This window comes from Ovis canadensis, chromosome 6, assembly GCF_042477335.2.
Source record: "Ovis canadensis isolate MfBH-ARS-UI-01 breed Bighorn chromosome 6, ARS-UI_OviCan_v2, whole genome shotgun sequence".
Classification (NCBI taxonomy): domain Eukaryota; kingdom Metazoa; phylum Chordata; class Mammalia; order Artiodactyla; family Bovidae; genus Ovis; species Ovis canadensis.
Window position 1 is genome coordinate 59,269,171 of NC_091250.1, and position 23,535 is coordinate 59,292,705.

Below are 23,535 nucleotides of genomic sequence, written 5' to 3' on the forward strand. Positions count from 1 at the left end.
TGAGTTAGGCACTTGTGATAGTATGTGGGTTAACAGGAAATCCCTTCTCTCAAGAAAGTCACAGTCTAGTGACAAAATTCATCCACACAAAAAATTTACACATAGTGCCTGAGGGAGTGGAAAAAGGCTTCACTGAGTAGACGTGATATTTTATCTAGGTCTTGAAAGTCGAAAAGGAATCTATCTTTTGGAGAGAAAAGAATGTACATTCCAGGCAAAGTGAACATTATATGCTAAAGTATAAAAGTCACTCATTTGGAATAGTTTGGCTTCAGTTAGCCAATCCATATGGCTGGAGTGTAAGATGTATTAGGGGAGGAAGAAAACTTATGAGTCTCAAAGTTCAACAGAGGGCAGAGGCCTCATATGCTAAGGTTTGGGATGCTGTCTTCGGGTGGTAAGTCCACGCATACTAGAGAGCTAAGCATTGAAGGACATAATCAAGCTTGCGTTTAAGAAAAAAGGAAAAAATAGGATGAAGGATTCTCATGTTGAGACCAGTTGGGGGCAGTTATGTGATTCAGGTCTGAGCACAGGCAAGGCAGTGAAGATGGAAATGAGAGGGAGTGATTTGAAAGACTTGAACAGGCAAAAATGACAGGATTAGGTGAGGGATTATAAATGAAGGATGAGAAAAGCAGGGCAGGGCTTCAGAAAGATTTCTAGTGTGACATATTTAACTGACATAGAGAATACAGAATTGAAAGCAAAGTGCTAGAAGAGCACTCATTTGTTTTTAATTCTATACCAGGAAACACTGCGCAAGGCTTGGTCAAATAATCATGACAGCCTTTGCACACATGAATTTCTGGACGCTCCGTAGCCCAGGCTTGCTGCCATTCTGTCTCTCCTTGGAGCGGGCCTCAGGGACTCCACCTATTCCCAAGTCTCTGAAGCTGTGAACACCAACTTTATCCCTCGAGGATTCTCTCCCCTTGAGCTTCCTTGCAGATAGTAACAGTCTCCCCAGCTTCCTCCTTCCTTCCACTCCCCAAAGACCGGTACACATGACATTTGAAAAAACGACTATTAATCACCACAGAGAAATAGAGAAAAGCAAGAATAACAAACACAAGGGAATTGCAAAGTTTAAGAAATTGTACAGATTTCTTTACCTTTCTCTTACTGAAAAAATAACAGAACCAGTTCCGCTGCTCCTCCCCTGCATCTTCTTAAACCTTTATTGGTAAGGATGGGGAACAGCCATCTCCTCAAGCTAGTCTAGTGTCTGTCCTTTAAGAAGAGGACATGCCCACTCCTTTCTCATGAGAGCCCTTCCTTTTAAGGGACTGGCATGAATTCCTTCACATCTGCACAAATATAGTTCAACAAATATTTATGGAGACTTGCTCTCCTCCAGGCACTGTGGTGGGCCCTAGGACTACAGTAGTGAAACTGACATAGTTCCTGCCCTGGAAGCTCACCCAGTAGGGTGGAAGAAATCGAACACATATACCTTTACCAGGCAGTGTCCTTTCTCAAACAAATAATGTATTCAGATAACCTCCATGGTGGCAGGAATTTTTTTTAAAAAGAAGTTTCATTTCCTGCTGTCCATTCCCTCACTCTTCTATCACCAAGAATACAGCTCAGTGAATAGCTGGTGCCTAATCAATGCACCTTGAATTATGATATATTCTCTATCTAAAACAGAAAGCTCTTTGTACACTTCCTCAAAGAAGAACTGATTCCTCTTATGACTAAGATATTTAAAAGTAGTCCTATAAGATTAATATTCTTCATATTCAGAAAACTATCATTTAAAAAGCGATTCATTCACTGGAATTGATTTTACTTCATTCCCAGCTTTTCTCTTGTTCTGTGAAGTGTATGAAAAATATTACTGAGTTGTGCTAGGATTTATTGTTTAGAAAACATGGAGGATAGAGGGGCATGGCAGAAGGCAATCGATATGAGGTCTTCAAGACACCACCAGGCTCCTTATACTGAGATTAGTATGTTTGGGGTCTATACTTGTGGCAGGTTGCATTTCCCAGAGGTGGCAGATTTTATTTTTTGAAATATCTTCCAATATACATGATTTTCCTTCACTGCAATTTTAATTTTCCTTTTATTGAGAGATAGGGTCTCAGTTCTCTCTCTTTGAATATGAGTCTGTGCTGTGTGCTTAGTAGCTCTGGCCCCATGGTCTATAGCCCACCAGGCTCCTCTGTCCATGGAATTCTCCAGGCAAGAATACTGGATTGGGTTGCCATTTCCTCCTCCAAGAGATCTTCCTGACCCAAGGATCGAACCTGCATCTCCTGCATTGGCAAGCAGATTCTTTATCCACATGAGTGAGCTTGTAGAAAAAATGATGCTACATGACTTCTGAAAGTGAAAGTTCCTCAGTCGTGTCCGACTCTTTGCCACCCCATGGACTATACACAGTCCATGGAATTCTCCAGGCCAGAATACTGGAGTGGGTAGCCTTTCCCTTCTCCAGGGGATCTTCCCAACCCAAGGATCAAACCCAAGTCTCCCACATTGCAAGCAGATTCTTTACCAGCTGAGCCACAAGGCTAGCCCATAAAAGCACCAAATTTCTGTGTGGTTCTCTTGAGACACTCATCAGAGCTCTGAGAAATCCTGTTAATAGTTTGGCTGTTTTCAAGTCACCATGCTGTGAAGGAGCCCAATCTGGCCTTCATGCAGAGACCAAGGAGAGAATGGATGTGAAACTATTTGAAGCAAAATTAAACACTGATCCATATTGAGTCATTTTTACTCAAAACTGACCTGTAATATTGTTCAATGTCTTAGTGTTAATTTCTTGTTGTTGCTGTTCATTCATCCAGTTATGTCCAACTCTTTGCCACCCCATGGACTGCAGCATGCCAGGCCTCCCTGTCCCTCACCATCTCCCGGAGTTTTCCCAAGTTCATGTTCATTGCATTGGTGATTCTGTTCATTCCTTATTGAGTTCTGAATAGCACTCAAATACATTTTTCTTCGTTCTTTCCTCTTTTTTCTTTCTTTCTGAAATACCTCTCCATCATCACTGCGCTTGGTCTTGGAGGAAGAGTAGGTAAACCAAAATACCAGGGTGAGCAAGGGATTCAAATTCCTCTCAGGACATTAAATCTTGGGCAGAGTGAAATAATTACCAAGAAATAGAGCTGATTCATCCCATCCATCATGATGAGGTTATTAGTCAATGTTCTCTAGATCCCTAAAGTAGTTTTGGCTCTCATCCTATTCTAAAGACACTTTTGTGAACTTTCCTGCAATCCTATACAAATTCCTTTTCTGTAAAATCTATCTGGCATACAATTTTTATAGATTCTTAGATAATCCAAGTTGAATTTTGAGTCTTTCTCGGCAGGGATTGACCAATCTATGCAAATATTGACAAAAAAACTTATGCTTAATCTCCAGCAGATCAGCAGATCTGGTCCAGCAGACCAGAAGATCATTTTGGTCCCTGACACATTTATGTTTGATATTCCCTAACCAAATTGATGTTTAGAACTTCCTGGGGTCAGAACCTCCTTTTCCTCTATTTTTATTGTATCATAAATTCTGTAGTATTCTGTTTGCAAATAAATGCATATTCCTTAGAAAACTTAGAAACTAATGATAAACCAAATGAAAGAAATTGAATTTCTCCATATTACTAAAGGACATATAATTACAAATTAGAAGATGCCCAACTTGAACTAATTTAGCTAAGAAAGAAATTTATTTGCAAATAAGCATATAACCAAATATAAAACCAGATATATAACCAATTTGGTTTTATAAACGTATAGCCAAATTGCAGCAGGGCAAGGATGGTGTTGTTCTCAGGGATGAATGAGTCCAGTCATTCCATTTTCATTGGTACTTATCTAAGGAGCTGTTATACAACCTCATACATCACAACTTGGGGGTAGAAAGACTTAATTATAGGCAATTTCAGGCTGAGTCCAGCACCAATGCATATAGGTTACCTCCAAGCAAGAAATATGTTACCTAGCTGATTCTTAGCTTTTATCTGTAAGCTATAATTTTCAAAAGGTTCTACAAATTTATTTCGGAGTGTGAGGCTACCTGACCAATCCATATAAACTAGTTAACATGAGGGAATCAGTTCTGTACCCCTCAGTCACTTCCTGTTGTACCGTTAGTTAAATATTTGACTGTTCGGTATTGACATGTGGACTCCAACCCCATTTCTACTGCCATGAAAGATGACTCCATGATCATCCTCACTGTGTCACTGGAAGTAACAATTCTACCTACGTTTGGCTGCTAAATTCACATGATAATTCAGAAGTCTTTAGCATTCGTGGTACCTAGGCTCCTCAGCTACAGAAAAGTTACCACCTACAATCAATCCAAAGGCTTCTCATTTCATAAGGAGGGAGAAAATGTTTATCTATTAAATACCTACTGTTTGTCTTGTGCTTGCTTATTTTCTGAATACGTTTCTCAGCCCTTTCCCGCAACAGTGTGAACATTCCTAATCAGGTTCAGAGACTGCCCCAAGGTATATATTAGAAGTGATAACAACACCTCCATTCTTGGGCAAGGGCCAAAGTCTTCTATTATAGCTGTTGGGATTTTAGAGGACCAAAACATAACAAGCCTATTTCTTATCGAGATTTGGAATGAATTAATAGATAGACGAAGTTGGGAATCAAATTGTTAGCTTCATTGATTGGAGGACTTGGCTGAGATTTGCAAACAAACAGAATTCTGTGGCTCTCTTTCCCATGCTCATCCTTTCATAGTCTTTGGTTGGTTTAAATGTTGAGTCAGCCTAGCTGAGGAAAAGTGCCGACAAAGAACTGGTACATATACCTGCCTAAGACAGTTGCTTCAAAATGTCTTGGGGCAACAAGAAAGAAAACAGAACAACTCCCCAGTATTTAAATTAATAACTGCCTCTGTGTGTGTGTATTTTCTTTTGTCATTCTCTCTCTTTACAACCAATACCTATTTTCCTTTTCATTAATTTTCTCTTCAACTTTCACTCCAATTATCCAATACCAATGAGCTTTCTAATCCATTGATTATGAGATTTATCTTGTCCATTACCCATTTTCCATTCTTACATCCTAATTTACCCTCATTTCCATAGGTTGGAATAATAATTATTTGCAAAAAAATACTCTTAATATGCCTGTTCTTAGGGAACTCTGTATTTTGTAATAACCTATATGGGAAAGGAAGCTGAAATAGAATGACTATATTTATGTATAAATATGTATAATATATGTGTATATATAAAACTTAATCTCTATTCTGCATACCTGACACTAATGCAACATTGTATATCAACTATACTTCAATAAAATGTTTAAAAAAAACAACACAACATCCATAAAAAGTATGAAATTTTGCCATTTACAACAACATGGATAAACTTGGAGGGCACTATGCTAACTGAGATAAGTCAGACAAAGACAAATACTGTATGACATCTGTAATATGTGAAATATAAAAATTTACCAAACTGGTGGATATAGCAACAGAAATATACTCACAGATTATGAGAAAAAACTACTGGTTCTTTTATGGCTCAGATGGTAAAGTGTTCGCCTGCAATGCAGGAGACCCAGGTTCTATCCCTGGGTCAGGAAGATCCCCTGGAGAAGGGAACAGCTACCCACTCCAGTATTCTTGCCTGGAGAATTCCGTGGACAGAAGAGCCTGGTGGCCTACAGTCCATGAGGTCGCAAAGAGTCAGACACAACTGAGTGATTAACAATCCCAATTCCAATTACCACTGGTGAGGAGAAATGAAGAAGGGGCAAGATAAGGGTTAGAGATTATGAGGTACAAACTTCTATGTGTCAAATAGGTAAGTTACACAGATATATTGCACTGTGCAGGACAAGGAATATAGTCAATATTTTATAACTATAAATGGGGCTTCCCTGGTAGCTCAGTTGGTAAAGAATCTGCCTGCAGTACAGGAGACCTGGGTTCAATCCCTGGGTCAGGAAGGTTCCCTGGAGAAGGAAATGGAACCTACTCCAGTATTCTTGCCTGGAAAATCTCACAGACAGAGTCTGGCTTGGCTACAGTCCATGAAGTCGCAAGAGTCATTCATGATTTAGCGAGTAAATCACCACCATAGTGAAAGTGAAAGTGAAGTTGCTCAGTCGTGTCCGACTCTTTGCGACCCTGTGGACTGTAGCCCGCCAGGCTCCTCTGTCCATGGGATTCTCCAGGCAAGAATACTGGACTGGGCTGCCATTTCCTTCTCCAATCACCACTATAAATGGAGTATAACCTGTAAAATTGTGAATCAGTGTTGTATACATGAAATTTATATGATGTACATTAATTATATTCAATAATAAATATGTAAATAAATGAAAAGAAAAGACTGGGCATTGGTTGAATTCAATGCTCACAGTATCCTTATGCTGAAATCAAGTTGTCATCTGGACTGTGTTCTTCTCTGGAGGCTCAGCTGTGGAAGGACCCACTTTCAGGCTCCCTTGGGTTTCTGGCAGAATTTCTTTTTCTCATTGTAGACTTATGGAACTTCATTCTTCAAAGTCAACAAAAGAGAGTTTCTGTTGTCTAAAGTTTCTATCTTCAGGGAAGGCTTGACTACACTTTTAAACGTCTTACTTGACTAGGTGAGGCCTGTCTAGGATAATCTCTCTTTGATTGACTCAAATATACATGGTTAGGGATCTTAATTAAACATCCCTTCACCATTTCTATGTTTTATTGGTTAGAAGTTAAAAGGAAGGTATTATAAATGAGACTTTAAGAGATCAATTTGTGTGTCTACACAGGCCTCTCAAAGCCCCAGTTCTTTTTTATATTGGTTCAACTTAACCCTCTACTAACACTGTTCCTGAACTCGAACGTACAAATACTGTCATTAAAAACAAAAAATCACATATTTGGCTGTTTGATCAGCCTTCAAACAAGTGGAAATAAATCTTAAGTGGCTTTTTAACACTGGATGTACTTCACTAGAAAACTCTCTCTCATTTCTAGGAAGCTATTTTCACATCTTTGACTCTTCACCATTGGCCAATGACAGAGCTTTATACTCCAAAGAAAAGTACCTCATTCTTCTACTATCAAGTCTACCAACTCCCCATTTTGTGTACCCTCTCTGCCCTTTATTCTGTCTCTGCTTCTATTTTAGACCAACAGTTTCCCTTGATCTTTTCCTCATGGATTGCTATCTCAAGGAATTCATGCTGTCATGACTTTTTTTTTTCCCCTCTTGTGTCACTTTATCTCCTCCCTTAAAAAAAAAAAAAATATATATATATATAAAAACACAGTTTCTTAGTTATGGCTTGCAGGTTCTTAATTGCAACACTGAAAGATCCTGCATACTGCAACTAAGATTTATTGCATCCAAATTAAAAAAAAAAACCTCCAAGAACAATCTGCAATTTTTCAATAAAACTACAATGATTCCAGAAATTTTAAAAAATGAAAGCAAAGATTATTAATTATTAATAATTAAAGAATTATCAAAATGAAAGCAAAACAATTTTTTTTTTCTTTGTCTCCAGATCTGGCTGCCTTTCAATTCTATGCTTCCTTTCACCCCAGAGCTCCTTAAGAGTTGTTTCTGTTAACTCTCTGGACATTCTCAACACCCATTTTTGCCTCAGTTCCTTTTAATCTGTTGCCTTTTTATCAGGGACATCATTGACTTTTCTTCCTACTGTAAGCAATACTCGGTTCCTCATGCTGTTGTTAAGTCGTATCCAACTCTTTGTGACCCCATGGAGTGTAGCCCGCTAGGTACCTCTGTCAGTGGGATTTCCCAGGCAAGAATATTGGAGTGGGTTGCCATTTCTTTCTCCTGGGGATTTTCTGAGCCCTTGGATAGAACCCATGCCTCCTGCACATATCTTGTAAATTTCAGGTAGATTCTTTACCACTGAGCCACCAGGGAAGTCCCAGGTCCTCTGTCATTTAGAGGAGCTAGAAAAGAAGACTAAAAAAAAGAGAGCTATAAAGTATGAGAGGAAAAAAAAAAATCACTAGAGTGGCTATGGTGCCATTGAATCCCAGAGGAGAAGGGTATATAAGAAGAAGGGAGTGGTTAATTGGAGATAATTACAAGGACTCCACCTTTCCTATGCAGAGGACATGCGTTCAATCCAGTGTATCAACCAGGGATTTTAAAAGAGATTTGCCAGTTTTGTTACATAATCCTGATACATATAGTCTATACTTTTACTCTGCCTCTCCAGAGTTCCTTTGGTTGTCCCCTTCTACGAAGCACCCAAATTCCTTGGCTCCACTTACTATCTTTGAATCCCACCCTTCCCATGACTCCTCACATTATTAGAGCATTTGCACTCACCCTATTTGATTTCTCCAAATTTGCTTACTTACACCCATTCCAATGTTCAACAAAGTGCAATCCAGTTGCTATGTGAAAAGGATTCTCCCTCCTTAGAAGGCACTGGTGAAGGGGATGATTTTTTTAATTTATTTTTTTATTGAAAGATAATTGCTTTATAGACTTTTGTTGTTTTCTGTCAAACCTCAACATGAATCAGCCATAGGTATACATATATACCCTCCCTTTTGAACCTCTCTCCCATCTCCTGCCTCATCCCACCCCTCTAGATGGATACATAGCACCTGTTTGAGTTTCCCAAGCCATACAGCAAATTCCCATTGGCTATCTATTTTACATATGGTAATGTAAGTTTCCATGTTACTTTTTTCCATACATTTCACCCTCTCCTCCCCTCTTTCCATGTCCATAAGTCTATTTTCTATGTCTATTTCTTCATTGCTGCCCTGTACATAAATTCTTCTGTACCATTTTTCTATGTTCCATACATGTGCATTAAAATATGGTATTTATCTTTCTTTTTGACTCACTTCACTCTATATAATAGGTTGTAGGTTCGTTCACCTCGTCAGAACTGACTCAAATGCATTCCTTTTTACTGCTGAGTAATATTCCATTGTGTATATGTACCACAACTTCTTTATCCAATCATCTGTTGATGGACATCTAGATTGCTTTAATGTTTTAGCTATTGTAAATAGTGCTGCAATGAACAATGGGATACCCGTGTCTTTTTCAATTTTGGTTTCCTCTAGATATGTGCCTAGGAGTGGGATTGCTGAGTCATATGGTGGTTCTGTTCCTAGTGTTTTAAGGAATCTCCACACCTTCTTCCATAGTGGCTGCATCAATTTACATTCTCTCTAACAGTGCAAGAGTGTCCCCTTTTCTCCACACCCTCTCCAACATTTATTGTTTGCAGACTTTTTGATGATGGTCACTCTGACCGGTTTGAAGTGATATCTCATTGTAGTTTTGATTTTCATTTCTCTAATAATGAGTGATGTTGAGCATCTTTTCAGGTATTTGTTAGCCATGTGTATGTCTTCTTTGGAGAAATGTCTATTTAGGTCTTTAACCACTTTTTTATTGGGTTGCTTGTTTTTCTAGTATTGAGTTGTATGTGTTCCTTATATATTTTGGAAATTAATCCTTTGTCATTTATTTGCTATTATTGTCTCCCATTCTGAGGGTTATCCTTTTTCCCTTGCTTATAGTTTCCTTTGCTGTGCAAAAGCTTTTCATTTAACCAGTTCCCACTTGTTTACTTTTGTTTTTATTCTGTTGCTCTAGGAGGTGGGTCATAGAGCATCTTGCTTTGATTTACATCATCAAGTGTTCTGCCTATGTTTTCCTCTAAGAGTTTTATAGTTTCTGGTCTTGCATTTAGGTCTTTAATCCATTCTGAGTTTATCTTTGTGTATGGTGTTAGGAAGTGTTTTAATTTCATTCTTTTACATGTATCTGTCCAATTTTTCCAGCACCATTTATTGAAGAGGCTGTCTTTGCCCAATTGTATATTCTTGCCTCCTTCGTCAAAAATACGGTACTCATATGTGCATGAGTTTATTTCTGGGCTTTCTGTCTTGTTCCATTGGTCTATATTTCTGTTTTTGTGTCAGTACCATACTGCCTTGATGACTGTAGCTTTATAGTGTAATCTGAAGTCAGGAAGATTGATTCCTCCAGCTCCATTCTTCTTTCTCAAGACTGCTTTGGCTATTTGGGGTCTTTTGCGTTCCCATATGAATTGTGAAATTTTTTGTTCTAGTTCTGTGAAAAATGTCATTGGTAATTTGATAGGGATCACATTGAAGCTGTTGATTGCATTAGATAGTATAGTCATTTTCACAATATTTATTCTTCTTACCTGTCCAGGAACATGGAATATCTCTCCATCTGTTTATGCCATCTTTGATTTCTTTCATCAGTGTCTTATAATTGTCTGCATACACTTCTTTTGTCTCCTTAGGTAAGCTTATTCCTAGAGAGTTAATTCTTTTTGTTGCAAAGGTGAATGGGATTGATTCTTTAATTTCTCTTTCTGATTGTTAGTATATAGAAATGCTAGTATATAGAAATGTAAGTGATTTCTGTGTATTGATTTTGTATCCTGAAACTTCTCTAAATTCACTAATTAGCTCTGGTAATCTTCTCATACTATCCTTAGGGTTTTCTATGTACAGTATCATGTCATCTGCAAACAGTGAGAGATTTACTTCTCCTTTTCTGATCTGGATTATTTTCATGTCTTTTTCTTCTCTGATTGCTATAGCTAGGACTTCCAGAACTATATTGAATAATAGTGGTGAAAGTGAACACCCTCGTCTTGTTCCCGATCTTAGGGGGAATGCTTTCAATTTTTCACCATTGAGAGTAATGTTTGCCATAGGCTTATCATATATGACCTTTACTATGTTGAGGTAGTTTCCCTCTCTGCCCATTTTTTGAAGAGTTTTAATCACAAATGGGTACTGGATTTTGTCAAAGGCTTTTTCTGAATTTACTGAAATTATCATATGGCTTTAATCTTTCAGTTTGTTAATATGGTGTATCACATTGACTGATTTGTGTACATTGAAGAATCCTTGCATTCCTGGAATAAACCCAACTTGATATGGTGTATGAACTTTTTGATGTGTTGCTGAATTCTGTTTGCTAAAATTTTGTTGAGGATTTTTGCATCTGTGTTCATCAATGATATTGGCCTGCAGTTTTGTTTTTTTGCAGTGTCTCTGTCTGATTTGGGTATCAGGGTGATGGTGGCTTTGTAGAATGAGTTTGGAAGTGTTCCTTCCTCTGCACTTTTTTGAAAGAGTTTCAGAAGGATAGGCATTAGCTCTTCTCTAATGTTTGATAAAATTTCCCTGTGAAGCCATCTGGCACTAGGCTTTTGTTTTTTGTGAGATTTTTGGTCACAGCTTCAATTTAAGTGTTTGTGATTGGGTTGTTTGTAATTTCTATTTCTTCTTGGTTCAGTCTTGGGAGATTGAACTTTTCTAAGAATCTGTCCATTTCTTCCAGGTTATCCATTTTATTGCTATAAAGTTGTTCATAATAGTTTCATAATCTTTGTATTTCTGCATTGTCTATTGTAACCTCTCTTTTTTCATTTCTAATTTTTTGATTTGATTCTTCTCTCTTTTTTTTTGGTGAGTCTGGCTAATGGACTGTCAATTTTATCTTCTCAAAGAACCAGTTTTTAGTTTATTAATCTTTACTATTGCTTCCTTCATTTTTTTTTCATTTATTTTTACTTGTATCTTTATGATTTCTTTCCTTCTATGAATTTTTTTGGGGGTTTGTCCTTTTTCCAGTTGTTTTAGGTGTAATGATAGGCTCTCTATTTGATGGTTTTCTTATTTTTTGAGGTAGGATTGTATTACTATAAACTTCCCTCTTAGAACTGTTTTTGCTGCGTCCCATAGGTTTTGAGTTGTGTTTTCACTGTCATTTGTTTCTAGAAATTTTTTTTATTTCCCTTTTGATTTCTTCAGTAACCTGTTGGTTATTTAGAAACGTGTTGTTTAATCTCCAAGTGTTTGTGTTTCTTACAGTTTTTTCTTGTAATTGATATCTAGTCTCAAAACGTTGTGGTCATAGAAGATGCTTGATATGATTTCAGCTTTCTTAAATTTACTGAGGTTTGATTTGTGACCCTAGATTTATTCGGTCTATCATGGAGAAGGCTCCATGTGCATTTGAAAAAATGGTGCATTCTTCTTCATTTGGGTGGAATGTTCTAAAGATATCAATGAGATCCATGTCATCTAGTGTATTACTTAAGACTTGTGTTTCCTTATTAATTTTCTGTTTCCATGATCTGTCCATTGGTGTGAGTGGGGTGTTGAAGTCTCCTACTATTATTGTTTTACTATTCTATGTTTATTAGTGTTTATCTTATGTATTGAGGTCTCCTATGTTGGGTACATAGATATTTACAATTGTTATGTCTTTCTCTTGGATTGATCCTTTGATCATTATGTAGTGTCCTTCCTTATCTCTTATAATCTAGTTTATTTTAAGGTCTTTTTTTTCTGATACGAGGATTGCTACTCCAGCTTTATTTTGCTTCCCATTTGCATGGAATATATTTTTCCATCCTCTCACTTTCAGTCCCTATGGTCTGAAGTGGATTTTTTGTAGATAGCATATGTACAGGTCTTGTTTTTGTATCCATTCAGCCAGTCTGTGCCTTTTGGTTGGAGCATTTAATCCATTTACATTTAAAGTAATTGTTGATATATATGTTCCTATCACTATTTTCTAATTGTTTGGGGTTGATTTTGTAGATCCTTTTTATTCTCTTGTATTTTTTGACTATATAAGTTCCTTTAACATTTGTTGTAAAGCTGGTTTGGTGGTACTGAATTCTCTTAACTTTTGCTTGTCTGAAAAGCTTTTTATTTTTTCCATTAATTTTGAATGAGATCCTTGCTGGGTACAAGAATCTTGGTTGTGGATTTTTCCCTTTCAGTACATTAAATATATCCTGCCATTCCCTTCTGGCCTGCAGAGTTTCTGCTGAAAGGTAAGCTGTTAAGTGTATGGGGTTTCCCATCTATGTTACTGGTTGCTTCTCCCTTGATGCTTTTAATATTGTTTCTTTTGTGTTTAGTCTTTGTTAGTTTGATTAGCATGTGTCTTGGCATGTTTCTCCTTGGGTTTATTCTGTGTAGGATTCTTTGTGCCTCTTGGACTTGATTGACTATTTCATTTTCCATGTTGGTGAAATTTTCAACTATAATCTCTTCAAAAATTTTCTCATACCCTTTCTTTTTCTTCTCTGAGACCCCTTAATTCAAATATTGGTGCATTTGATATTGTTCCAGAGGTCTATGAGACTATCGTCAGTTGTTTTCATTCTTTTTGCTTTATTCTGCTCTTCAGAAGTTATTTCCACCATTTTATCTTCCAGATCACTGATTCATTCTTCTGCTTCAGATATTCTGCTATTCCTTTCAGTAATTGTGTTGTTTGTCTCTGTATGTTTATTCTTTAATTCTTCTACGTCTTTGTGAGTTGATTCTTGCATTTCATTTTCAAGGTTTTTTATTGCCTTTACTATCATCATTCTGAATTCTTTTTCAGGTAGTTTGCCCTTTTTCTTTTCATTTATTTGGACTTCTGTGTTTCTAGCTTGTTCCTTCATTTATATAGTATTTCTCTGCTTTTTCATTATTTTTATTTTTTGAATTTACTTTGTTTGAGGTCTCCTTTTCCTGGGCTTCAAGGTTGAATTCTTTCTTCCTTTTTGTTTCTTCCCTCCTAAGGTTGGCCTAGTGGTTTGTGTAAGCTTTGTATAGGTTGAGATCTGTGCTGAGTGAGGTGATAATCCTGTCTGCTGATGATTGGGTTTGTATTTTTGTTTTGTTTTGTTGCTTAAATGAAGCATCCTGCACAGTGTGCTACTGGTGGTTAGGTGATGCCTGGTCTTCTATTCAAGTGGTTTCCTTTGTGTGAGTTCTCACTATTTAATACTCCCTGTGAAGAAAGCTGAGCACCAAAGAACTGATGCTTTTGAGCTGTGGTGTTGGAAAAGACTCTTGAGAGTCCCTTGGACTGCAAGGAGATCCAACCAGTCCATTCTGAAGGAGATCAGCCCAGGGATTTCTTTGGAAGGAATGATGCTAAAGCTGAAACTCCAATACTTTGGCCACCTCACGTGAAGAGTTGACTCATTGGAAAAGACTCTGATGCTGAGAGGGAATGGGGGCAGGAGGAGAAGGGGACCACAGAGGATGAGATGGCTGGATGGCATCACCAACTCGACGGACTTGAGTTTGAGTGAACTCCGGGAGTTGGTGATGGACAGAGAGGTCGCAAAGAGTTGGACATGACTGAGCGACTGAACTGAACTGAACTGAACTGAGGCTTAGTTCTCTGGTATTCTAGGGTCTTGGTGTCAGTGCTCCAACTCCAAAGGCTCAGGGTTTGATCTCTGGTCAGGAATGAAGATTCCACAAGTGTTTTGTTATGGCATTAAGTGAGATTAAAACAAATATCCAAAAATGGAAACCAAAGGTACCCCAGACAAGTGGCAGTTACAAAATCAGGCAAATAATAATTGAAATAATGGAATATGCATGTATACATATACACCCAAAAGCAAAGTGAAAACAATCCAAGAGAAATAAAGTACAGTAGATTGACCCAGTGAACAAAGAAAATAAAAAATTATATTTACCAGTTAAGAACAAAATAACTAAAGCACAAACTGGAAAACAAAACTAAACCAAGGTGTCAACTGAGAAATAAAGCAGTGGGGAAAAAAAAAAAACCTAACAAATAAGTTGAGAGGAAAAGGAAGAAAGAAAGAATAGATTAGCAAAGTTAAATGAGGTAGATGAAGAAAATGTATGCACATTAAAGATTAGCTGCAAGGGGAAAAGAACAGTTGGAAAGGCAAACAGAGGCATAAAGGTAGAAAAAAATAGGTTAAAAAAATTAAAAGCATGAAAAAGAGGGGGGAATAATGGAAGAAGGAAAAAAAAAAGGAAAAAATCCACAAAACTGCAAAAGTCCAATGTAGAAACAGAGGTTTATAACAACAATAAAAAGTGTGACAGTATATACAAATATACATATACACCCATAAGCAAAATCAAAACAGTCCAACAAAAGCAAAGTACAATAGATCGACTTGGTGAACAAAGGAAACCAAAGATTAGATCTACCAGAACAAAACTAACTAAAGCACAAACTGGAAAACGAAACTAAAGCAAGGTGCCAATTGGGGAAAAAAAGCAATGAAAATAAAACTAACAAAATGTTGAGAAAAAAGGAAAGAAAGAATAGATATACAAAGTTAAATGGAAGTAATTGAAGATTTATATACCTTAAAGATTAACTGTAAGAGGAAAGGAACAGTAGGAAAGGCAAACAAAGGTAAATGTAGAAAAAAAAATAATAGATTTTAAAATATTAAAAATTAAAATTATAAAAAAGAGAGAAAAAAAATGGAAGAAGAACAAAGAAATAAAAAGGAAGACTCCATAGAACCACAAAAGCCCAATGTAAGGGAAGAGGTTTATAACAACAATTAAAAATGTGACTGAGGAAAAAAAAAAACCTCAAAAGCTTAATTATATTTCATAGTGTGAATAAAATTGACAGCTACAACATAGGAGGTAAAAAGGGGGGAGAGAAAAAAAATCCAAGAGAATCTACAGAACAAGTCAAAAAAGAAGAATAATAAATGTTTTATTGAGTCACTGCTGTCAGAGTCCTTTCCCTCACTGGCAGTCACAGTCCACCTCACCTCCCTATGATGCCCAACACTGTGCTGATCTCTGGACCTGCTGTGGGGCAGCTCAGATTCTAATCTGATCCTACTCCTGTGTATTCTTGCCTCCAATGTCCACAGCTATCAGAACTAGTGAATTTTCTTTTGTGAGAGCTCTCAATGACCTTTTATATATTCCATAGACACAGAGTCTGCCTAGTTGATTGTGTGGATTTAATCTGCAGCTTGTACACCTGGTGGGAAGGTTTTGGGTCTTCTTCCTTAGCCACACTGTCCCTGGGTTTCAATTATGGTTTTATTTCCACCTCTCCATGTGGATTGTCCACTGGGGTTTGCTACTGAAGCTGCCCTGGAGGACTTGAGTTTGTCCCTGTGAAGGTCAGGTGTAGAGGTCGTGCAGCTGCTTGGGTCGCAGGGTTTCTGGCAACACCAGGTACTCAGGTGGATTGGTGGCTACGGTAGCAGGGAGTATAGTGTTCTAGAAGGGTATGACAACCAGTATTGGCCAATACACTCCAGTATTCTTGCCTGGAGAACCCCCTCTCCCTGATAGAGAAGCCTGGCAGGCCATAGTCTACAGGGTCACAAAGAGTTGGACAAGACCAAAGAGACCCTGTGCACATATATGCAAGAATTTTTTTGCCTGTGACAGCTCTGCCCCAGTGAGAGTTGAGCATGAAGGTGGTGCAGCTGCTTGGCTTGTGGGGACCCTGGCAGTGTCAAGTGTGCAGGGACACGGACTGCCTCCATTCCAGGAGTTATGGCCCTATCAGAGTCTTTTTTCAAGCTGGTATTCATAAGGCCTCTTCAGCCAGTCTTTCTCTGAAGCTTCACCCATTCAGGCACTTAGAGGGCCCCCTTGCCTGGGGTCTTTCTCTGTTTTTCGGGCACATCAGGCACATAGAGGGGCCCCCCTGACTGGGGTCCTACTCTGTAGATTGGCACATCAGGCACATAAAGGGGCACCCTGTGTGGAGTCCTACTCTGTAGATTGGTGCATCAGTCACTTAAAGGAGCACCCTGGGTGGGATCCTGCTCTGTAGTTCAGTGTGTCAGGCATTTGACAGCCAGCCTCTCTATTGTTCAGCTGCTGATGCTGGCTTGTGGGGAGAGAAGCTATGGTGATGGCTCCACCCACTATGTGTGACTCAGCAGCATCACCTAGTTTCCATGGTTGCTCAGCTTTCCTCCACAGGCATTTCCCACCACAATCTCCTCTCCCAAATCCCCATGATCCATCTCTCTGCAATCAACAGCAGCCCTCACCCTGGGCTTGCTCCACAACCCTTAAACTCAAGCTCCCAGGTGTAGCACCTTCCAAGGGACCTGCATCCCTGTCCAGGGTATGTATGGCTGTGGCAAAGACTGTCTGATTCTCAGTCCATTTAGGCTGCCACAGATCAGCTATTTCACTCTCAACCTCAAATGTTTCTCCTCTGACTCAGACAATTGCCCTGATGTGGGGATTGAACCCCTGCTTCAGTTCCCCTACCCACTGAGGGCAGGTCTAGTCCTACTAACACTCTTGTTTTTCCCCCTAGTTCCTTCATCCTACCGAGTTTTGTGTAATTCTATATATTCTTTTCCTCTGGTCAGGTATTCCTGTCTGCTCTCAGCTCAAGTTCTGCATGCACTTCTGCGCCTGAAGGCTTATTCCTAATGTATCAGTGGAGAGAGATGTACTCCACCTCCACCTACTCCTCCACATCTTGTTCTTTCCCTAATTTTTAAACTGTCTTATAGGAAAAAAAAAAAAAAAAAAAGCTTCCCTGGTAGCTCAGACGGTAAAGCATCTGCCTGCAATGCAGGAGACCCGGGTTCAATCCCTGGGTCAGGAAGATCCCCTGGAGAAGGGAATAGCAACCTACTCCAGTATTCATCCCTGGAAAATCCCATGGACCGAGGAGCCTGCAGGGCTACAGTCCATGGGGTAGCAAAGAGTCAGAGAGGACTGAACGACTTCACTTTTATAGATAGAATATTGCTACTTTGTAGTTCCTTCATTTACGATTGCCCTTATCTCAGGACATCAGTTAGAGTAGTTGGGATTTCAAGTTACAGAATACTCCCAATCAAAATGCCTCAAAGAATAAAGAAATTTGTTGGTACTTTCCTGTCAGTCCAGAGGTTAAAACTCCACTTTTTCTATGCAGAGAGCATGCATTCAATCTCTGGTCAGGGAGTAAAGATACCACATGCCATATGGTGAAGTAAAAAAATAAAAAATTCTAATTTTTCTTCTAATTTGTTACTTCATCCCTGAAATCTAGAAATCAGGTTCTATGTTCTTTGAAACCAAAATGGTTGTCAGTAGCATTTTTCATCACATTCTTCCAAACAGTGGAAGAATGTGAGAAAAACTCCATTCTTTTAACTTTACTGAACTATTTCAAATCACATGCTGATTGTCTTGGTAGTATCTCAGGTGGTCATCAGATATTTTCTAACCTTACTGGACAACAGGTGCAAACCCGGAGAGGTCAAAGTAAACTCAGACATGTGTCCACTCTAGTAATACTTCCTAAATTAATGTCCTATTCTGACTTTAATTTTGCCATTCTTTAGTGAAAACCTCCTGGTTTTCCTCTCTTCTGGCTTCTCCTTTAAAGCTTTGTCTATCTCTTAAATATTAACTTTTTAAAGATTGTGCTTTGAGCCTTTCTTATGTAGCATCTTCTCTCTCTGGATAATCTGATTCACTCTAATTGGATCATTTATCATGTATATGCTAGTAACACCAAATCTTTATCTCACCCTACACAACACCCATGAACTACAAATACACACTGGTGTATGCAAAACATGTTGGACATCGATGCTCCACAGACGCCCCCAAATACCTAGTATTTGAGTACTCACCATGTACCAGGTACTATTCTAAAGCATTTATATTTTGTTTTATTTTTCTAGTAACTGGATGAATATTGGCCCATATGACTATGGAGACTGGCAAGTTTAAAATTTGCAGAGTGGGCCAATATTTAGAGACTCAAAGAATAGCTGGAGATGCAGTTCAAATCTAAAGGCAGTCTACTGCAGAATTTCCTGTTGTTCTGGGAAGGTTGGCATTTGTTTCAATGAAGCCTTCAGCTGGTTGGATGAGGCTGAACAACACTATGGAATACAATCTGCTTTACTCAAAGTACACCAATTTAAATGTTAATCTCATACAAAATATTGTCACAGAAAAATCCAGAGTAATGCTTGATCAAGTACCTGGGCATTGTGGCTCAGTTAAGTTGACACGTAAAATTAACCATCACAATTAACTAACAACAGTCTAAAGATGAAGAAATCAAGGTATATGGAACTAGTTTGCCCAAGGTCACACAGCTAATAAACAGTAGAGCCAGGATACAAACCCAGACAGTCTGGTTCCAGAGCCCATTCTGTTAATTACCATATTATTTCAAATATATTATCTCCAACGTTGAACTTATGTTATTGGATCCCCTCAAAACTTGGCCCTCCTTGTGTGCATTATGCCACTGGAAAGAATGATTCTACTCAGTCACCTATCTAGAAGTTACTGTTAACCATTCTCTCATATCTAATCAATTCTTATTGTTTCCACCACCTAAATATATCCCTACTCCAAATTTCTTAAGCTAGTGCCTTAATCTGAGCCTCTATCCTTTCTTTCCATGATGTCTTCTATAAGTGATGCTGCAGATAGAAGTATTTGATGATCTCCCCAAATGTATGCAAAATCTTGCATACATTATTTCCTCCAGCTTAGAACATATTCTTACCTCCTTGCCCTTATACATCCACGTGTATATCACATGCAAATGCATTCACATGCACACATATATTTCGGTTAGGCCTTAGGTAAGAAATTGTTTTATTCTCTCAGAATCATCCACTGACCTACTAAGACCTGTTGAATTAGTCCCTTTGGGACTTTCAGAGCTCTGTATTTCAGTGCATATTACTGTGGTCAAATTAACTATTTGCATCCTCCACTAAGTAATACTCCTTGAAAATTTTCACATTTGGTTGAGTACCTATTGTCTGAATATGCCTCTATTCTTCTCACACATCACTGCATATCTCTTGAATTTGTAATATCCAACTCAGGTCTGCCCTATTAACACACAGGTCTAGGTAGATCAACATATAACATCATGAAAAATGTAAGGAAAATGTGCATTGCTTCTGAATGTTTCAAATTACACCCATATATTTTTATGATTAGGTAATGTGCAGAGAGGCTTCCCTTATTTCTCAGCTGATCAAGAATCTGCTTGTAATGCAGGAGACACTGGTTCAATTTCTGGGTCACGAAGATCCCCTGGAGAAGGGATAGGCTACCCACTCCAGTATTCTTTGGCTTCCCTGGTGGCTCATATGGCAAAGAATCCACCTGCAATGTGGGAGACTTGGGTTCTATCCCTGGGTTGGGAAGATCCCCTGGAGAAGGAAATGGCAACCCACTCCAGTATTCTTGCCTGGAGCATCCCCATGGACAGAAGAGCCTGGCAGGCTATAGTCCATGGGGTTACAAAGAGTCAGACATGACTGAGCAACTAAGAACAGCACAGCATGATGTGCAGAGAGTCAATACTTTACCACATGGAACTCCTGAATCAGACTCAGTGAGGAAGGCATTGAATTTCGCCTAGATTAATGAGCAAAGTATGCTCAAAAAGAACACAATTCAGATTGCCAATATTATCCATGAAAACCTAACTGAGCAGGTTATATGAGAAATGGAAATGGGAGCCCCCAGATGGAAACAAGAGTTTCAGGTCTTCTGATGAGGTTGGAGTAGTAAAAGGAGAAACAGGACCAGTCATGACCAGAGGAAAGGAACGGAAGAAATGGACAAAGACGGAAGAGTTCCAAGACTTTGCCCTGTAGAGAGTTACTGTTTTTATCATTAGAGAACTGAAGTTTAGGCAATAGTGAAGGCAGGATCTCAGGACCTGAAAATGTATATCACTAGTTTATAAGCATAAGGCAGCCTACTGCTCATGTATGGCTACATCATGATGGCCCTGGCCAGAGATTTAGGGCTAAACAACATTGGTCCCAACTGACTCATAAAGTTGTGAGCTGAGCCTATCATTGAAAGAGAGACTGAATGGTACTGAAATCCTCCATGGAAATTTGGTTTTCTTTGATGATTTTTCCCAGAAGTTATTGCTGATCAGAAATACATTCAAAGTTATTTCTCTTTCTGGTGTTATAAAATAGAGTTTGCCTATTATCAAAGCTAATTTCTCAAGAGCTATTTGTAGGTGGGTAGTTGAGCTTGGGCACGTTATTCAAGATCGCTATGCCTGGTGTCCGTGTTTGTAAAATTAGGCAGATAAAAGTACTTACATATCAGAATTATTGTGAAAATCAAGCAGTTCATGAGAAGTCTTGGAAGGGTAGAATACAATAAGCTCTGTGTGGTATTAGCTATTATTTTCCAGAATTCAATATACTTTCACATGCTTGAATAATACTTGATATATCATTCTAGCACCCTACAATAGCACTGATTTACTTGTACATTGTCCCACTGTGTTGGGAGCTCTTTGAGGGCAGGTATTGTGTTCTTTGTTCTCTTGAGTGGATGGTAATGCTGGGTACTTATTACATGTGGAATCCAACATTTATTTCTGCTTTATTGACTATGCCAAAGCCTTTGACTCTGTGGATCACAATAAACTGTGGAAAATTCTGAAAGAGATGGGAATACCAGACCACCTGACCTGCCTCTTGAGAAATCTGTATGCAGGTCAGGAAGCAACAGTTAGAACTGGACATGGGACAACAGATTGGTTCCAAATAGGGAAAGGGATATGTCAAGGCTGTATATCGTCACCCTGCTTATTTAACTTATATGCAGAGCACATCATGAGAAACACTGGACTGGATGAAGCACAAGCTGGAATCAAGATTGCCGGGAGAAATATCAATAACCTCAGATATGCAGATGACACCACCCTTATCGCAGAAGGTGCAAAAGAACTAAAGAGCCTCTTAATGAAAGTGAAAGTAGAGAGTGAAAAGTTGGCTTAAAGCTCAACAGAAAACTAAGATCATGTCATCTGGTCCCATCACTTCATGGCAAATAGATAGGAAAACAGTGGAAACAGTGGCAGACTTTATTTTGAGGGGCTCCAAAATCACTGCAGATAGTGACTGCAGCCATGAAATTAAAAGATGCTTACTCCTTGGAAGGAAAGTTATGGCCAACCTAGACAGCATATTAAAAAGCAGAAACATTACTTTGCCAACAAATATCCATCTAGTCAAGGCTATGGTATTTCCAGTAGTCATGTATGGATGTGAGAATTGGACTATAAAGAAAGCTGACTGCCAAAGAACTGATGCTTTTGAACTGCGGTGTTGGAGAAGACTCTTGAGAGTCCCTTGGACTGCAAGGAGATCCAACCAGTCCATCCTAAATGAGATCAGTCCTGAGTGTTCATTGCAAGGACTGATGTTGAAACTGAAACTCCAATACTTTGGCCACCTGGTGAGAAGAACTGACTCACTGGAAAAGACCCTGATGCTGGGAAAGATTGAAGGCAGGAGGAGAAGGAGATGACAGAGAATGAGATGGTTGGTTAGCATCACTGATTCAATGGACATGAGTTTGGGTAAACTCCAGCAGTTGGTGATGGACAGGGAGGCCTGGTGTGCTGCAGTCCATGGGGTCACAAAGAGTCAGACATGACTGAGCAACTGAACTGAACATGAAATGTACCATTGTTAATCGTTTCCTGTGAAATATACAATGTCATTTTCTGTGTCTTCCAATGTGTAAAAGGGACACGCTATAGTGCTACAACTTCTTAAAAACCTGAAATAAAAGAAGGAATACAAATCCTTCCCAAACACCTGGATCCAAACCAACAAGAGCAAAAAGGGAAGTGCTTCAAAATGTGATTCTGAAGTTGCTTTTGCTTTATTTAAAGTCTCAGTGTATTACAATAACTAAACTGCTTCATGACCTCATTGAAATCCTGTAAGGCTTAATTAATGTTTGTAAAGCCCTTTAAAATCCTTAGATGAGAGGCACCAGGAAAGTGTAAGGAATCATTATTATTATCACTGATGCCATCTTAAATGACTGAAAACAGTTTGCTCCATTTGGATTTGCTGATTAAAGCCTAGCTATGACCATGAAGAAACACAAGGAAAATTCACTTTCATGATGTAGCTCAGCTTGTCATATTTAAAAAGTCTTAGACAGATGTAAATAATTTTAATGCTCTATTTTTTAGAGTGGAAATACTTAAAATGATAATTTTTTAAAAGGAATAAAGTTAAAAGCAGGAGAATAGGCCATTGGTTTCAGTTGTATCATTTTATAAAGCTTCTTTCCGTGAACTCTGGAGTCAGACAGACAGACCAGTCAGACAGTCTGGGTTTTTGGAGTCAGGTAGATCTGAGTTGGAAACCTGGCCTTATTACATGACTTCTTTGAAACTTTGGGAAAGTTAATGTTTTTTCTTTCTCCATAATCTGGAAATTCTGTGGGGAGCATGGACTCTGTCTAGTCAAAATTTTTACCAAGTGCTTAGCATATGTGTTCAATGTCTGTGTTTAATGTATAAGTGATTCTATATATAACTATTCATATGAAACAGTTAAAATACATTACCAGCATTTAAAAGATTGATCATCTCCATCTTTTGAATGGCCATCATTTCATCATCCAGAATGATTTATTCTTCAAGCACTTTGGATAACTGGATTTTATCATGTTATTTCCATGAGTAAAATTCTAATTTTGAAGGGCTCTAAAACATACAATGGCTTTACCTAAGATGTTCTGTTTATCTACTGTTTAGTTCTGTTTATTTATTATCTATTGCTATTTATACCTATTAAAAGCACCTTAAAATTCAGTGGTGTAATATCTCCATTTTTATAATGCTTATAATTCAAACAGGGAATGTCTTATCTTTGCTCCCTGATGATTGGGAGTCAACACGACTGGCTCAAGTAGTTATATTGTGTTGGGACAGCTTAATGAGGGCTATATTTTAAGGACATATTT

At 38.4% G+C, this 23,535-nt stretch overlaps 1 long non-coding RNA gene across 1 annotated transcript in view; it reads right to left on the bottom strand.

Moving 5' to 3' along the window:
- Positions 1 to 23,535, bottom strand: part of LOC138442445 (uncharacterized) — a 176,420-nt gene that overhangs the window by 116,867 nt on the left and 36,018 nt on the right. The window lies entirely within an intron of this gene.